Source organism: Castanea sativa, chromosome 3, assembly GCF_040712315.1.
Source record: "Castanea sativa cultivar Marrone di Chiusa Pesio chromosome 3, ASM4071231v1".
Classification (NCBI taxonomy): Eukaryota; Viridiplantae; Streptophyta; class Magnoliopsida; order Fagales; family Fagaceae; genus Castanea; species Castanea sativa.
In genome coordinates, this window is record NC_134015.1 from 57,462,546 (window position 1) to 57,479,435 (window position 16,890).

A 16,890-nucleotide genomic window follows, 5' to 3' on the forward strand; every position below is an offset into this window, starting at 1 on the left:
CCATCATCATAAATTCATAATACATAATTCCCACAAAAGAAAAAAGGTCTTGTATGCTTCAAGATCAAATTCTTCGACAACCTTAGATGGCATGACCTGCTTATTAAGTGCTAGTTGGTGTGCCTCTTGCTTCTTTGATCTGCTGCTGCTGCTAACAAATTGACATGACCAAAACAGTTTGATGAAGCAATAAGTTTTGCTAAATTTGGGGTGCACATCTTCTTGTCATCTGTTCGCTGTTTCGAAAAGCATTGTACATATATGTGACAAAAGCTACTGGGACTGCTAGTTGCATATCCATGAACAAAGCAACTTTTTTTCTTCCTTTTTGGTGGATAATCAAGGGAAATCTTTATTGAGAACAAGTTGCCAAAACACCTTTTCATTATTCTAAATAGAGAATCTACAACAAATTTCTTTGCTCTCATCTGTACAAGGGAATGATCCATTGAACTAAATATGTTTGACAAACATAATGGTTAAGAAATCTGCAAGAAATAAATGCAAACACAAAACAATAAAATGTTGAGCAAAAGATCCCAAGAAAGTAAATTGATGGTGGTAGTGAGACAACCAAAAATTAAGAAAATCATCCAGTTCTTGGAATGAACCAATTTGGACTAACCCAAGTAAAGCCACCATAGTTGGCCATAAGTAATTATAAGTTTATGTGGCCACATTTTCCATCTCTACACCCTCTCCCATAGCCTCTAGAGTCTCAGGAAAAAGGCAAGCTTCAAAATCAATGCTACCCTGTTCCTTACCAGGAAACACAAGTAATTGCCAATCAAATTTAGTCCCAGCACCGCTTCGCAATACCACGGGTTTTCCCCAACCGAAGTCATTACCATACACATTGTGCTGTGGGGAGCTTCCTAAGAGCAAGGTGTTACTTATGGGGCCACTAAAGTTCACCATCCCTAATAAATACCTAATAACAAATGAAGTCACATTCTTAGAAGCGTAAATCTCATCCCTCTCACCCCAAAATCGGTGAGCAAACAAGAGGAAAAAAAACCCACATACCAAAACAACAAAAATTGACAAAAACCCCAGTTATTTTTATCATCAGTGACCTTAACATCGTTTCAAAGTTTCTAACAGATATTTTCACAGACACCTTCTCTGCAATTCCAAAATCAACATTAAAATGAAATAGACATTGAGCTACTGCCAAACCAAACGATGAAGATGAACTATTGTTATATTTCCATCAGTGGTGGTATATATGGTGAGAATCACCACCAGATTCACCCAAATGATAAAGATGAACTATTGTTATATTTCTACCAGCCAAGAGACCCATACATATAGCAACCTACGAGCATGCCACTTTCCAGGTAATCACAGTGCATTCTGCCATACCCAAAAAAACTCAACCCAAGCAAAATCACCAGGCTTTACACGCATCAACAAAACTCAATATCAAACTAATCAAAACTAAAACAAAATGGGAACCATGGGTTTCGGTTGTGTCTAAAAAGCAAACAAAAATAGAAGAAAAAAATAGAAAAGAAAATAAATTATGGAGGAAGAGAGGGTATCCAACGGCCACCAGCGTTGGTGACGCCGCTGAGAAGCATCGCCAAAGATGGTGGTGTTGGGGCAAGCAGAAGCTTGGCCAAGGCTGGACTTGAGAGAATGTGAAAATAGAGGGACCTTAAGAGAGGAGAAGGGCAGACCGACAAGCACCGCCGGTGGTGGTCGGTGGGCCTCGAAGGCTTCCAGTTGTAGCCATGGTTATGGAGATTCAACTTGGTGGAAGAGAGAAAAGTTTTGAAATTTGGATTTGGTGAATCTGAAGACAATAGAAAAGAATACGCTGAGTTAAACTTGATTTAACCAGAGTTTGAAGTGATTGGATTAAGCTTTTTACATTTTAAATGAGGTGGCAGGTTTTTAACCTTTGATGATGTTCAAATAAATTCCTACCGTGAAATAGACCCTCTCCATTTTAAAAGAAAATAGAGAGGGTCCGGATCCGGAAATTAATGGCAGTTAATGGTCATTGAAAGTCAACCATTAAAAGACAAGTGAATAGACAAAAAGATAAAAGATAAATCAACTCAATCCAGGCACGAAATCTCCCACTTGACCCCAGTCTTTTTCTTTATTTATTATTACACCATCACATGCAGGTACATACATGTGGGACTCCTCATCCTTCACGGCCAACTGTCACTGCCTAGGCCACCCCTCTTCACCTTTTCTTTTGTTTTGGCTCGTCTGCATAGCTAGGATGTAGCACCAGAAGCATCTTAGAAATTGGGAGGAGGAAAGAAAAAAATATTAAGAGTGGTTGGTGAAAAAATGAAAGATGAAAAGAGAGAACATTGGAGACAAAACTAGAACTAAGTATATTTGGTTGGGAAGAGAGAGAAAATGATGGGATCTTGCAGCTTTTCTTTAGACCTATCAAAATACAATCCTTTTAAAATCGAGAGGAAATAGATAGGGTTGATAAAATTACCCATTTCGTCAGCCTAACTTCTTATCATGGAGACAAAAAAAAAAAAAAAACAGTTACTTGGCAATTTGGTACACAGATTATACGCAAAGCACAGTAGTATGGATCGCCAACCGAAACAAACCTATTTCACATGATTCAAGAGCGTTTCTTACCCTTGACCATCTGGGAAAGTTCATGATCAATTCCAGTGGAGTTGAAGGTGATCCTTTTGTAATATATTCTGGTGGTGAAACTGAAAACACTAGTGTTACTCTACTAGATACTGGCAACTTAGTAGTATCAGAAGTGAACTCCAATGGCTCTATTGGAAGGAGGTTGTGGGAAAGCTTTGATCATCCCACTGACACGCTTCTGTCTGGGATGAAATTGGGTGTCAATCACAAAACTGGTCGTAATTGGTCTCTTACTTCGTGGTTGGCATCTGACGATCCGGCACCAGGAGCCTTCACACTCGAGTGGGAACCCGAGACAAGGAAATTGGTTATCAAGCGGCGAGGGGTACCTTATTGGAGTAGCGGTCTGCAGCTGATCAGCCCGAAGAATGTATCCTTGTTTGAATATATTCACCCCACCAAAGGTCAGGATTACATTATCAATACGGATGCAGAAGGGGAGTACTTCACTTATTCTCTTGACACTGAATCTGAATCAATTGTAGACCCGTTAAAACGACGAAGATCGGCATGGCAGTTAAAATACTGGGGCCCAATAATGGATAGAAGTATTTCAATCATGAAGATGCGTTTTTGTCATGGTTACGGTATGGAAGTTGAAGGATGCGAGAGTTGGAAACAACCAAAGTGCAGGCGTCAAAACCAAACGTTTGAGCAAAAATCTGGATTCTTTAAACATATTGGTCCTGATGATGGTCTACTACAGGATGAGGCGGGCAGTGTTGATGATCACAATACAACCATTGGTCCTGCTGATTGTAGAGCTCTTTGCTGGAATAACTGTAACTGTCTGGGCTATAGTGGAGACGTAGTAACTGGATGCTCGTATTGCGAAGGAAATTAACATTCAATCCTGATGATGGTGCTTCTGGTTTAATTTCAAAATATGTTCTAACGAAAGAAGATCCTTCAAATAAAGGTTAGAGTACGAAATAATGCTTTACATGAATCTTCAATTATCTTAGTTATATCTATAATGTATATTGTAATTTTAATTGCGATGTCACAGTGAGGTCATGACTTCATATAGCCATGTTCTTGAAATATGTTCTTACACCATTAGTCAAAACAAATTTATGTTAAAAGGCCAAAACGTATACACTTCTTCGGCTTTGGGTTAGTTACAAATTAATCTTTTCACTGTTTTTAGGTTTCCCTACCCATAAGTGAGACTTAGATACTACTTATTGTTGAAAACTGAAAACACTGTAGCAAAATCATTTTTAAATGTGTGAATAATTCCGTGAGACCCAGTTTTAAAGTAAAATTTGTTGAATTCTGTACTTGCAGATCCCATGAATAGTGCACAGGGTTCACGGGACCCACAAAAAAAAATGTAGACGCGCATGTCTTCTGTTTTCAGTGCAATCCAAACATACACTTACTTTGGTTTAATTTCAGTAGCACAAGTTAGTTGCATGCATTTCTATTTTTTAATGCATCAATTAAATAAAATGGTATATTAAAATTAAATAAAATTCTATTTCACTTTCCCAAATTTTCTCAACTAAACAGATTAGATCCACCACCTTTTATCAAAATTGCTAGTGCCCTCCTCCCTTAATGTCTCTCCCTCCTCTCCAACAACATTCAACCCCATTGTCATCTTAAACTCCCTCCAAAACACATCTTTCAAGGTCGTCAATATCCTCATTGCCTTGGCCATCCCTATCTCCACTAGCGGCTCTCTCAGTACCAAGGTTTTAGACAATACTGCACTCTCATTCCTTCCTTCACTATTGATGTTATCCGCTTTTCACCTCCTCTTTACCACTGTCAACTTAGAGAGTTTTTGAGAGTTGGAAGAACCAAAAGGTTTTAGGGAACCAGAAAGGATCCATGTTTGTGTGTGGGTGTGTGTGTGTCTGAGAGAGAGAGAGAGAGAGAGGTTTTTTTCCCAAATTCAATATAATTTTTTATTAGATTAAAATTCAAATTGAATATTTTATTTAAAAATAAATTTTATATTATAAAATGATATCTGCATTTCAATTCCATCAATAATAGCAAATGGAAGTTAGTTTAAGAGTCAATTTAGTCACATGACATTTTTAATTTGTGCGACTAGTTTAAATAATACGCGTGAAGGATCTTATGAATCATTACGTAGTGGGTTAGAGGAAATTCCTCCCAACTTAGTTTGGTGGTGAACTTTGTCCTAAATCAACTAGCTTGAGAAAAGCCATAGATTTTTCCCTTTGTTAGGTTTTAGATTATTGGCCTAATTCTTGAGTCAAAACAAAGTGTTATGAGGATGGTAATGTAATCATGTTTGGTTTTTATTAAATTCAAGTCAAGATGCATATTGAAAATTTCAAGCTTCTAAAGATTTGTTTGAGCGAAAATGTTCTCGCTTGAGCAAACTTTGAATAGAGTTTGGTAGACCCCCCCTCAATCAAAATTTTAAACAAATGTTTGCTTGACCTTTGCTTAATTCTTGCTTGAGTTAATTTATTGCCATTCCACCTGTTTAAATTAAATTTCCCTATATAAAACAACCCTTACTATATAGAGAGATAGACATTGCTATACATGAGAAAATTTAAGAGCCAAATTTCCTTTAGCCAAAGAGGTCCAAATTCCTCTCCTTTGAGTGTTTCTCTTAGTGTTCAGAACTACCTTTTGAGAGTTTCTTGCCTTGAGCTTGAACGGCTGAACTGTTATTTTTTTTGCAACCACAGAGTTAGTTCTTCGACAATTAGTCGTTGTTGTTGATTATTAGAATTCCAAGATATTGCAGACGAGGTTCATTCATAGAGAAAGTTCATGTGGAAGAATTTGCAAGACGAGGTTTTGTATGTATGTAGGTTGTTTGCCCAAAAAGAAAAAACGCTAAGTAGGTTATTATACCTATTGCTTCTAGTGACTTTTGTAATCAAATCTTGGAATCTTCTGTAGCCCTTTGATCATTTTTTTTTTCCTTTTACATGTTCAACGACTATAACTTTTGTCCAAACAAATTGAGATTGTGAGAGGCGAATAGGCGATACATAATACTTGATCTTTTACCATTATCATGAAAGGAAAATAAATATGGTTTTATTTGTACATATAAACAGATGAAATAGGCAAATCGAATGATAAAGGAAATGAGAAATGGATTGTACCAGTTATCGTTACTGCTATACTTGTGCTTTTCTTGGGCACCTTCAGCTTATGGAGGATATATCGACAACGAGGTATATAATCACAAATAATATTTTTATTTCTTGCATTGTGTTCAAAACTTTATGCACACTTTTGTGAATGACTAGAATACTTTGATATTACATAACAAAACAGTTGACACTGAAAGAAGGGAAGAGAAACACCTACTTGAGCTCACAACACCTGATAGAGTATTAGATGCAAATGAGCTTGGAAAAGATGGAAATGCAAGACATAGTATAAAAGTGTACAGCTTTGCATGTATTGCAACAGCTACAAATAACTTCTCACCTGAAATTTAGCTTGGAGAAGGTGGTTTTGGACCAGTTTATAAGGTATGTTTCCAAAAAAAAAAAAAAAAAAACTAGTTAAGATGGTTATTAGCTTATGATTGACAATGTTGAATAATCGATGTTGCATAAACTATAGGGAGCATTACCTGAGGGGCGAGAAATAGCAGTAAAAAGGTTGTCAAGAAATTCAGGACAAGGATTAGTGGAGTTCAAATATGAGCTTATTCTTATAGCTAAACTCCAACACATGAATTTTGTCAGACTCCTTGGATGCTGCTTTCAAGGAGAGGAAAAGATGTTGATTTATGAGTTCATGCCTAACAAAAGTTTGGATTCTTTTCTCTTCGGTTAGCATTACTCTCACTTTCTTCTTATGTAATTTTACATATTTTGCATTGAATATATCATCAATTTAATTATGAGCATAATGAAATCATCATAATTCACTATTCCTTGCATGACAGATCCAACTAAAAATCATCTATTGGATTGGAAAAGACGAGTCAATATCATTGAAGACATTGCTCAAGGACTACTTGACCTTCACAGATTCTCAAGGTTAAAAGTAATACATAGAGATTTGAAAGCTAGTAATATTTTGCTAGACAAAAACATGTGTGCCAAAATATTTGATTTTGGTATGGTAAGAATTTTCAAGCGTGATGGATTAGAAGCAAATACTAATAGAATTGTCGGGACATAGTAAGTTAGAACTTGTTTATTTTGGTAGTTAATGAATCTGTTGGTCTTACAACTCCACTAATCCGTTGGTTTTTGTCTTAGTGGTTGCATGTCCCCTAAATATGCCATGGAGGGCATTTTCTCTGAAAAATCTGATGTCTTCAGCTTTGGTGTTTTAATGCTTGAAATTGTGAGCGAAAGGAAGAACAATAGCTTCTATAATGTTAATAGCCCACTGAACCTCGTAGGATAAGTAAGTTTTCGAAGCTTATTACAGATTTAGCTATCTTCTCCACCAATTTTTTTTTCTCTTTCCAAAATTTTGATACAAATGATGCCCTATTTAAGCCATGGGACTTGTGGCAAAGAGATGCTGGGAAAGACATAATGGATCCAACTTTAAAAGATTCATGTCCTACGCACCAATTGCTAAGATTCATTCACGTGGCTCTCTCATGTTTAGAAGATAGTGCGGCAGACAGACCTACAATTCTAGATGTTATTTCTACGCTTAAAAATGAAACTATGCCACTTCCAATTATTAAAAAACCAGCATTTTTCATGGGAAGCAATGTCAATAGTGAAGATTTAAGAGAAAAGGGTCAAAAAACTATTCAGTAAATGGCTTGTCCATTTCTAGAATGGATGCAAGATAGAGGTATGACTTTCCACAACTATGCAATCAGGGATGATCTTTGGACCATGGTATCCAATTTTTATTGTCCTTTTGTGAAATTATTAGAGTAATAAATTGTTAAAATTATTAGTTTGTGTTTCCTTGTTGTATTGAAAGAAATATAAAAGAGTTTGTCAAAATTTCATACTTATTGTTTATATGTGAAAAAAAATAAATAAAAAAGAATGTCCATCTTAGAGCAACCACATCAATCCTTCCAAAATAGAAAAAGAAAGAATGTCCTCTAGCTCTAAAGCCTCATCTTTTTCAATCTCACACACACTCTCTCTTCGTCTAAGCAACAATCATCTATGCCTATTGTGCGCACCCAAAGAGGCTTTAAATGAGATGGGTCAATATTTGAGCTAACAGCTAATTTGTATGGTGCGCACAATATTTGAGCTACGAGTGATCCTTTGCTGGGAGACCCAACAACACCTCCTAGTGCAAATGAACTCTCCTTCGCTTTCCTTCGCTCTTTGCTCTTTTCTTCCTATTCTATCTTTCTCTCTCTCTCTTTTTTCCAACCCCTATTTCTCATTCTATTCCCCTAGTTATAGCCTCAGCTAAGTGGAGGTGTTATCATTACTTCCAGATCTTACTGGTGCAAATAGGGGTCCAATTCCATCGTTTCTAAGTGGATGTTATGTTGGGAACGATGGTAATGGCATTAGAACTTGTTCCCCTTTCAAAAGACTGTACGGTAGCGATATTTTTCAAGGCAATACCGGGCAGCTGAGAACACAAGACGTTCTCGGCATGCACTCTTCGCGTTCATGAAGTAACGTGATCGGTATGAGCTCGTCTCTGACATGTTTAGAACGAGCGATGGGCCTATCCTGGTAATTGGGCTCTAATTGGGCTCGAAGATGTGTTCGGATCGAGGTCGAAGGCCCAACGGCCTAAGTCCGTGCATCGGGCCATGGGCCCATGGCCCGAAGTTCAACGGGCCCGAGCTTGCACCCCGTACAATAACCCCTCTAGTTCGTGCCCAGCTAATGGGAATGAACTAAGGACAACCCGACTGGTGCTAGTAACCCCTCGGGGATTCTCAACTGCTGGTTATTTAAACAAATGAGACATCCATAAATGCTTTCTCAAAATGGGTGCCCTGTCTGGCTGTCAAGTCTCACTGTTTCCATAACCCGACGGTTTGTGATCACTGCTCACACGTGTGGGGGGTTACAAAAAGACACCAGAGGGACTTTCCCGCCTCTTCGTTCATTAAATGCCTTGGTCCCATAAATAGTACCCTCAGATTTCTCATTTCACTTTTTGCATTCTCTCTCCTTCAATTTCCTCTCTGCCAAGCATACTCATCTTGTGCGTAAACACAACTCCAGATCATCATTTCCTAGAGCCCAAAGTAAGTTTCCTTTACTTTTTCCTCTTCTTTCAATTTTTCTTCACTCTAGAGTTTAGAAATGGGATATTCTCACCTTCTCAAGTTTGAGGTGGTCTTGGCTAGTTTTAGGGCTGCCTATGGCGTCCTTGGAGACATTGGTGTCACCTACTATCACGAGGGCGATATTGCTCTCCAGTGACAATCTGACCCAAACGTAGCATTTTTTCCTTTAATGGCCATTTTAGAGGGTGGGGTTAGGTTTCCTATTGACCCCCTCACAGTCGGCACCCTTAGGTTTTACGGCTTGTGCCCCGACTAACTTCCTCCCAATTCTTTCCAAATCGTAAGTTGTGTAAGTAGGTTGAACCAACTATACGAGCTGCAACTAAACCATCACGACATAAACTTTATGTATATTTTATGTGGTAACATTAGGTCTGATTATTATTTAAAAGCCAGGGATGTACGGGTACGGCTCATATCGTGCCTTCTTAACTCCAACAGAAATTCAGCGGGAGAATTCGTACAGGTGAGCGGTAATTGGTTTGCCAATGAGCACCCCTACCCACTTTTGTCGCGGGATGTTGGTCAGTACCGAGCACTATTATTTGTTTTGGATATTTCTCCTTTGCTTATTTTTCTTGTACATATATTAATTGGTTCCTGTATTGCTTTGGTGCAAAGAGCAAGAGGTTCAAACCCGACCTAAGAGTTGTGCACGTGAAAGACCTTAATTTTGTGCTCAGATCGGAGATATTTGTGCACACGGACGGACAACTCCAAGCATCTTACCTGATTCGGTGTACACTACCTGGCAGAACTTCAGCCAGGCCTTGTTAATGGATAGCCCCCTGCTGTCGTACATAGATGTACGGCACACCAACTTGCTCCCCCCCCCTCTCTAACGGTAGGTGAAGCTAGAGACCTCGACCCTCAGTACACTACCGCAGACGATCTTGCACCGATAAGGGACACCTCGGCTGATATCGTATCTCAGAGCCGTTGAACCCACGTGCCCATTAGAGAGCCCGAAGCCCCCATCCAAGTAGCCGAGCCAGAAGCAGCAGAGTCAGCTAATTCTTCGGGAGTAGAGGCCTGTCAAGGCGAAAAGATGGTGAAGAAGAGAGTAATGACCATCGACCGGTTTTTGCCTGGCACTCGCCCTGCGGCTCAGCCTCCGCACCTCCAAGGTAGGGATTAGATTCCTCCTCCCCCTCCAACTGGTCAAACCAGAAAAAGGCAGCGCATTTCCGAGAAACCACCCAGGGTCCCAATTGATGCTCCCTTGAGGACTCCTCCCCAGGTATTTGGCAGACTCGGGATCTAGGAGCCAATTGGTGGTTCTCGACTGACTGCCTAGGTCAGGACCAATGTGGCATCCTTTTCTCAGACTGGGTGATAAGCCTTTACCGGTGTCTGCCAGTGTGAGGACATGGGCACAAGGCGAAGGGGCAGATCACCCAGAGTTTGGCATGGGACCTCCTATTGCCCGAGGATGTTCACTCTTCTCTGATGGGGTCGACGAGTCACTGGCTAGGCGGCTACAATGGCATACCATAGCGGTAACTTACTATCTCGTCCTTTTCCATTTGTTACAATGCATGTGTATTCCATTTGCCTTCACTAACCATCTTATCATTGTTGCGTCATCAGGTAGCGCAGCTGACCTATGTCATTGACAAGAGGATAAAGGAGGCTGTCAAGGATACCGAACGGGAGAAGGCCCTAAAAGACGTTGCAGTTGCCACGGCAGAGGAGAAGGGCAAAGCTGCTGAGACTGCCGAGAAGAGGGCACAATTTGTCGAGAAAGCTCGGTTGGCAGCAAAGAACAAATTAACAGAAATGGAGGCTAAGCTAGAGGGCATGGAGCTCAAATTGGCGAAGGCAAATAGCCTATACCTAGCCCAAGCTGACGAGATTGCTGACCTGAAAGCGGCCCTTGAAGCCTGGGAGGAGAAGTTGTATAATGTAGGCTTCATAGAAGTTGAAAACTCTGTGAAGCCCATTATCCACCAAGCCTGGCATCATGGGTTCGGGGAGGGGTGGCTGGCAGCCCTACAACCAATGGGAGTAGCAGAGGATTCCCCACTAAGGAATCCCGAGAAAATTCCATACACAGCCTTTCCTTCCCCCGTTCAGAGTTAAGTCGGTGCCACGGACAAGGAAGATACCCCTAGCATGAGGGAGTTGGTGCAGGCGATTGACTCCCACGTGGAGTTAGTTGATCTGGAGGTCACCAACAACCTTCATGCTGCCGCCCAATTCACCGAGGATGTTCAAACCTAGCCACCCCCAGTAGCCCAACCAGCTGAGGACGCACCAGAACAGCCCACTGCCCAACTTCCACCTACCGACCCTGCAGTATGATTGTTAATGTTTTGCTTGCCTTAAACCTTTTATTTTTTCTTGTTCATTTCGTTTACTTTTTATTTGCTCAGTTTGCCTATGGTCATCGGGTTGTAGTGACAGAACAATGTTTTAATTTTTTAACTATTTGATTAGTCATCTTAAGATGGTGACTAGACGCCTTTTTCACCCATGTTTGTAAACAATTGCTAAATTTATAAATGATTGTGGTTGTCAACCTGCTCATCATACCTTACTTTCTCATTTATGATGACCGGGTATCCAAATCGAAGTTTACCCCGGGTTGGTAATAAAAGGTTGCCCTTTCATTTGAAAGGGACAAACCATGTTGGTGAAAGGGTCGAAGGTGGGTTTCTACATTTAGGAAGAATTGTTAAGTTCATGCCTCCCCAATAATTGGAATTAAGTCGGGCACTTGATTTTATTCCTATTGAAAACACTATTCCCTGTTTGGCGGTTAACGTTTAACTGGAATATGCTTCTGTCCTTGAATGTTTTGATTTAAGATTTCCACCTGCTCAATGATTAGGATCAAACCGATAAGTAGGTTCCTATTAGAATGACTCGATATAAGGTTTCCACCTGCTTGGTGGTTAGGATCGAACCAGGAACAAGCTTCTATCCTTAGGAAATTTTTAGGGTTAAGGTTTGCACATGCTCGGTGATTAGGATCGAACTGGGCACAGGCTTCTGTCCTTAGGTAATTTTTAGTGTTTAAGGTTTCTACCTGCTTGGTGATTAGGATTGAACCGAGAGCAGGCTTCTGTCCTTAAGGAATATTTAGTGTTAAGGTTTCCATCTGCTCGGTGATTAGGATCGAACTGGGAGAAGACTTCTGTCCTTGGAGTGAATAGGCTTGGTTCTCTTTGCATTTGCTGGTCGGGGTTAATAAATAAAAAATGAGAGAATCGTAAATACAAGTACACCTGCATGAATGAATTTTGCTCTCATATTTAATATTGCGAATATACATTATACTCAATCCATACCCTAGTGCACTAATGGTCAATGGTAAAACTTCTTCAAATTGTGCACATTCCATGGCTGGGGAAGTGGTCTTTTGTCCAAGTCCTCCAAATAGTACGCCCCTGCGCCAGCAATGATAGTTACTCTCTATGGACCCTCCCAGGTAGGTGCTAATTTTCCTACATTGACATCTCGTGTGTTCCCTACAACCTTCCGAAGTACCAAATCATCGGCACTAAACTTCCTTCTCCTCATGTCTCTATTGTATCTCCGAGCAAGCTTTTGTTGATATTCTACCAGCCGTATGGTCGCCGAATCCTAGTGCTCTTCCAACAGGTTCAGCTATCTTACCATTAATTTTGCGCTCTTGGTTGAAGAGAATCCCGAAACTCGGGAACTGCACAAATTTACCTTGGCTGGTATGACTGCTTCTGCTCCATATGTCAGAGAAAAGGAGTCTCTCCCATGGACCTCCTTAGGGTTATACGGTATGCCCATAGAACATTGGGTAATTTTTTGGCCCACTTGCCCTTAGCACCCTTTAATCTTTTCTTTAACCCGTTCATGATGGCTTTATTCGTGGCCTCCGCCTGGCTATTACTCTACGGGTATGCTGGGGTAGAGTACTTGTTCCTGATGCTGAGGTTGCCACAAAACTCGTGAAAAGCCTTGCTGTCAAACTGCAAATCGTTATTTGACACTAGTGACTCTGGTACTCCAAACTTTGTTACTATGTTTTTCGATACAAACTTCTTAACATCCAGATCCCGGATGTTTGCCAATACTTTTGCCTCTGCCGACTTGGTGAAATAGTTCACGGCCACTAAAACAAACCTTCGGTTTCCTGTAGCCCGAGGGAATGGACCAACAATATTGAGCCCCCATTGTGCAAAGGGCCATGGGCTACTAATAGGATTTAGGCTCCTCGCTGGCTAGTGGATCACAGCTTCTAACATTGCTCACACTTCCATGCATACTCGGTAGCATCCTTTTGCATTCGCGGCTACCAAAATCCCTAAGTCATCACTTGGTGGGCTAATGAACGCCCTCTCATGTAGCTCGGTTATGAGTTCTTTAATCTTGCTGGGATATAAACACTGTAGGTAAGGCCCTTCAAATGACCTCCGGTATAGCTTACGATCCACTGACAACTAGTATTGAGCAGCCGCCCAGCGTACCTTTTCTGCTTCCTTTTCATCGGGGCACCCGATCCTTGGCCAAAAATTCCACTATCGGATCTATCTAACATGGTTCGGATGTTGTTAGTAGTGAAACACCTACCCCCACATTAATACTCGGCTCGGCTACCAACTTCACTTTGATCAACCGAGGTACCTCCTCAGTAATTGATGACGCCAATGTGGCCAAAAAGTCAGCGTGCCGGTTCTGTCCCCTAGCCACCTAAACCACTCCCACACTTAGGAAACAATCCAGTCTGCTTTACGAACTGTAAATACTGCATCATCTGTGGATCTTTGGCCTCGAAACTTCCTTGCACCTGGTTAACCACCAACTAAGAATCAGAGTAGATCTCTACTTCCCTTGCTCCTAAGTCTGAAACAATCCTTAATCTAGCAAGTAGGGCTTCATACTCGGCCTCGTTGTTAGAAGCCCTAAATCCTAGCCTAAAAGAGTGCTCCAGCTTTATTCCTTCAGGGGTGATAACTACGATTCCAGCCCCGGCTCTTGACACATTGGACACGCCGTCCACAAAAACCTTCCATAGGAGGGCTTCTACGTGGCAGACCATCTTTATCTCCCCTCTTGGGGAAACTTCTGCGACAAAGTCGGTGAGAACCTGACCCTTCACCAAGCTTCTAGGCATGTACCTGATGTCAAAAGAGCCCAATCGAGTTCCCTACTTAGCTATTCTGCCGGTGAATCTCTTCAACAACAATTGCAGAGGATACTCAGTCAATAAATAGATGGTGTGGGCTTGAAAATAGTGGTGCAACTTCCTTGTGGCATGCACTAGCGCTAATACCAACTTCTCTAGAGGCAAGTACCTCATCTCGGCATCCACCAAGGTCTGCTGATGTAGTATACCGATTGTTGCACTCCCTGATCCCTGAAAAGCACGACAGTTACGGCGTGTTCGGACAACGAGAGATACATGAATAAGTCTTCACCGAGTTTCGGGGTTATCAACACAAGCGCTCGCACTAGATATTCCTTCAAGTTCTGGAAGGCCTTTTCATAATCCTCGTTCCACTGGAATCCTATCCACTTCTTCAAAAGTTGGTAAAACGGACGGCATCGATCAACAAACTTGGAAATGAACCGGTCAAGTGCAGCTAACGTACTGGTCAATACTTGGACTTCCTTTGGGTTGCTTGGTGACTTAAGGCGCTTCACGACTTCAATCTGATTAAGGTTGACTTCTATTCCTCGGTTAGTGATTAGATACCCAAGGAATTTGCCAACTCCCACTCCAAAAGCTCACTTGTCAGCATTGAGGCACAGCTTATGTTGTCGGAGCACTTTGAACACCTTGTTAAGATCATCAAGGTGCTGCGCCTCTTGCTTGCTTTTAACCACCATATTGTCAATGTATACCTCAACCGTACGCCCAATCTTGTCTCTGAACATTCTCGTCATCATCCGTTGATAAGTGGTTCCGGCATTCTTTAGCCCAAACGGCATCATGGTATAGTGGTAATTGGCATCAGGAGAAATGAACGTCGTCTTCTCCTGATCCTCAGCCGCCAGGGAAATCTAATGGTAACCTTGAAAAGCATCCAAAAAGCTCATCATTGGGTGTCCATACATGGCATCCATTAACTGATCGATTTTCGGCATGGGGAATAGGTCCTTTGGGCATGCTCGGTTTAAATCAGTAAAATCGACACAAACCCTCCATTTTTCGTTCTTCTTCTTTACCACCACAGTATTCGCTAGCCACTCTGGAAAGAAAACCTCCTTTATTGCCCCTGCCTCCTTTAACTTCTTGACCTCTAGCCTAACAGCTTCAATGTGCTCCTTAGCCGATCTCCTCGGCTTCTACTTCTTAGGAGGGAATAAAAGGTCCACGTTAAGCTTGTGAACTATTAATTCAGAGTCTACCCCGGGTACCTAGTACGGGCTCCAAGCAAACATGTCCACATTCTGTACAAGGAACAACAGCATCCCCACCCTATCCTCGTCTTTCATACTTGGTCCTATCTGGAAACTCTTATCATCGTTTGGTAGTATCCTTACTCTTATCAGATCCTCGGCACCACAAGCCCCCGTCTCCTCCTAGGGTTCCTGTAATTGCTATAAGGGAACATTTTCGGCTGGTTCCTTTTGTTTGATCTCCTAATTGACAACGGCCACCAGGCACTACCTGGCCACTTTCTGGCTTCCTCTCACTATGACAATACTTTTCTCAGTGTGGAATTTGACATTCACATGCAGGGTGGATGGAACTGCCCCCATTGCATGAATCTACGGCCTCCCAAGCATCGCCGTATATAGTGAAAATGAGGCGACCACTATGAACGTCACCATTACTTCCTTGCCCCCCATGTTTACGGGAAGTGAAATCTGCCCGTCCGAAATCACCATCCGTCCATCAAACCGCACCAGGGGTGTGTCATACTTAGAGAGATCCTCATTCTTCAATCCAAGCCCCCTGAATAGGTTAGGATACATCACTTCTTCGCCACTCCCTTGATCTATCAATACCCTCTTCACTATGAAGCCAATAATCTGGGCCGTGACTACCAAAGCATCGCCATGCGGCTGGATCGTTCCTTCCAGGTCATCATCGTTGAAGGCAATGGGTTCCCAAGTGAGCTTCAACTTCTTCTCGGAAGGTTGCTTGTCGGGGTAATTTTCTACCAGCACTACGGTCAATACCCCTTTTTTCTGGACACCACAGTACCCCTCGAAGCTGCATGGATGACCTCTATCACCCCCAATGGGGATGGGAGAGGATTTCCCAGAGGCCAAGTTCCCACCTAGGCATCCTGATTCCTCGGGTCTACCACAAACTTTTTCAAATACCCTGCTTTAACCAATTGTTCTAGATGATCTTTCAACACCCTACATTGTTTGGTGGTATGCCCCTTGTCTTTGTGGTAAGTATAGTACAAGTTTACATTTCTTCTCGACGGGTCACCCCCCATCTTGTTTGGCCACCGAATGTATGGCTCATTTTTTATTCCATCAACAATTCTGTGCATCGGCTCTTTGAACGTCACGTTCACTTCCCCTACTTAAGCATCGGGCTCCCGAATCCTTAAATCCCTTCGGGGTCTTGATTGAAAACCCCCCTGCCAAGGCTAACTCAAGATTGGAGCTTTGCCCTTGTTCTGCTACCGGCATCCTCTAACCTCTTATATTCATTGATGCGCCTCATCAATTGCATCATGTCCTCGGGAGGTCTCCTTGTCAACGAATATCGCAGCTTGGAATCCTTGAGCAATCCTAATCGAAAAGTACTTGCGGTAGTTTTTTCATTACCTTTGCTGATCTCGTTGTACAGTTCCTAATACCGACCAGTGTAACTGCGAAGGGTTTCCCCGACCCCCATCTTCATTGATTGCAGCCATGGTTTTAAAAACTAGACCGGACCGGCCGGTTCAACCGGGAACCAGACTTCAATCCAATCCGGTTATTATTAAAAACCAAAAAATTAAGGAAAAAACGGTAAAACCGAAAAAACCGCCGATTTAATCGAAAAACTGAAAACCGGTACGGTTAAACCGGTTTTACGCTGCTTTGTTCATTAGCGCTTCAGCCACTATGTTTCTGACAAAAAATAAAAAAGATAAGAGATTTTGTTTCAG

General features: G+C 41.7%; 1 pseudogene; it reads left to right on the forward strand.

Moving 5' to 3' along the window:
- Nucleotides 1-1,326: 1,326 nt before the first annotated feature.
- LOC142629226 (G-type lectin S-receptor-like serine/threonine-protein kinase At1g67520) lies at nt 1,327-7,385 on the forward strand (annotated as a pseudogene).
- The last annotated feature ends 9,505 nt before the right edge of the window (nt 7,386-16,890 follow it).